At 39.3% G+C, this 2275-nt stretch overlaps 1 non-coding gene and 1 pseudogene across 1 annotated transcript; both read left to right on the forward strand.

Moving 5' to 3' along the window:
* Positions 1-1061: 1061 nt before the first annotated feature.
* LOC110287480 (large ribosomal subunit protein eL30-like) lies at positions 1062-1540 on the forward strand (annotated as a pseudogene).
* Positions 1541-1695: 155 nt separating this feature from the next.
* LOC115030251 (U6 spliceosomal RNA) lies at positions 1696-1802 on the forward strand. Its single transcript, XR_003835843.1, has one exon. It is a non-coding gene; the product is annotated as a U6 spliceosomal RNA (small nuclear RNA).
* The last annotated feature ends 473 nt before the right edge of the window (positions 1803-2275 follow it).

Consider the following 2275-nt stretch of genomic DNA (forward strand, 5'->3'; position numbering starts at 1 on the left):
GGTGATTGGAGAAAAAAATAAGGGCACATGAAGTACCAGAAAAAGCATATTTAGATTTTGATAGCATCCACAACAAAAGCGATGGTTACAACTTCTTGAGTAAGAAAGGTGGACAGATCCAGCCTAACCACGTAGCAGGACAACTGGTAGGGACTCTTCTAAGGGGTAGGCATTCTGGGAAGTAAAAGAAAATTATCTCATTAAAGGACTGTTTATTCTTGCTATTTTTCTAGAATAGCTTCTGAGAATGGTCCCATACCTAGTTTATTGACCCTCCTCTACTGAGATGTTAAATCTTCACCCATATTAGCAATTTCATCCTCTTCACTGGTCCTTACTGTGTTACTTTTCTGTAGTTTTTAGGAGGCACAGTGATGAAAGTTATCGTTGTGATCACTTTTACAGAGGAGACACAAATGGATGTCCAGTCAACCCAGATGAGTACCCACAAAAGACCAAAAAATGATTTCACCCAAATCCAACTTGATGAGACCATCCAGCTTATTAGGTGCACAAAGTACTGGTGAGGAATTATTTATGGGAATATGGTCATGACACCCAAACACTTACATCACCACAAAGTCCCATTCCACCATGGATGATGACCTTTTAGAAACTGTACCATGGAGTTCTGCTCTTAATCAACTTTTTACTTCTATGTATACTCTATTATTTCCCAAGATCACTTGCAGCCAAGGGCAGGAGTGATAGCGGGAATACCATGCAAGTATCTCTTGATTCTCCTTAAGTAGTGTCAACAGCTCCATTACTATTATCATTAACATTTAAAATTGGCTACCACTGTATTTTTCTGCTGTGGTGGCCATGGCTATGGTGCCCCATAACTGGAGGAAAAAACACCATGCAATAGTCACTCAAGCATCACTTTTTACTCTTTGCTATTAGTTCTTTAACAGTAACTTTTATCCTTGCCTTGGGATTCAAAAACAGAGGGTGCAATAGATTAAATGTACAAACACAGTGAATGACTTCCTTTTTTGCTTCCTGACCATCTTGGTGGCTGATCTTGGTCGGGGTTGTCCCTCACCTAAGGCAGGAAGATGCTGGCTGCAAAGAAGACAAAAAAGTCTCTGGAGTCAAACATCTCTAGGCTTCAGCTTGGTATGAAAAGTTGAAAGTACATGCGAGGGTACAAAAAGAATCTGAAGATGATCAGAAAAGGCAAAGAGAAGTTTGTTGTTATCCTCGACAACTGATGCCCAGCCTTGAGGAAATCTGAAATAGAGTATTATTCCATGCTGGCTTAAACTGGTGTCAATTACTACAGTGGCAATAATACTGAATTGGGCACAGTGTGTGGAAAACACTACAGAGTATGCACACTGGCTATCACTGACCCAGGTGATTCTGATATTATTAGAAGCATGCTATGAACATAGTGGAGCATGTGTCCTTCTTACTGGTTGGGACATCTTCTGGATATATGCCCAGGAGAGGTATTGCTGGATCCTCCGGTAGTACTATGTCCAATTTTCTGAGGAACCGCCAGACTGATTCAGAACAGACTGGTGAGAAGTAAACAAGAAAGTTTTCCTTTAATAAAACTTTTCCAGAGTTCCTTTTGAAAAATTACAGTGAATGTGTAATTAAAACCAATTCTGATCTTTCACTATTGAGTTGTAACTCACAGGAGCGAACACAGTGAAGGTTTTAGAGACTTAGAAAGTAGATGGGGTGCTCACTTCAGCAACACATAGACTAAAATTGGAACGATACAGAGAAGATTAGCATAGCCCCTGCGCAAGGATGACACGCAAATTCATGAAGCGTTCCATATTTTTTGAAAGGCTGGAAAACAATTTTCCAAGCAAATGGTCTGAAGAAACAAGCTTGAATAGCCCTTTTAATATCAAATAAAATCGACTTCCAACCCAAAGTTATCAAAAAAGACAAGGAGGGGTACTTCATACTCATCAAAGGTAAAATCTTCCAAGAGGAACTCTCAATTCTGAATATCTATGCTCCAAATGTAAGGGCAGCCACATTCATTAAAGAAACTTTAGTAAAGCTTAAAGCACACATTGCACCTCATACAATAATAGTGGGAGACTTCAACACACCACTTTCACCAATGGACAGATCGTGGAAACAGAAACTAAACAGGGACACAGTGAAACTAACAGAAGTTATGAATCAAATGGATTTAACAGATATCTACAGAACATTTTATCCTAAACCAAAAGGATATACCTTCTTCTCATCACCTCATGATACCTTCTCCAAAACTGACCATATAATTGGTCACAAAACAGAC

This window comes from Mus caroli, unplaced genomic scaffold (genome assembly GCF_978045245.1).
Source record: "Mus caroli unplaced genomic scaffold, Mus_caroli_1 scaffold_5, whole genome shotgun sequence".
NCBI classification, from domain to species: Eukaryota; Metazoa; Chordata; class Mammalia; order Rodentia; family Muridae; genus Mus; species Mus caroli.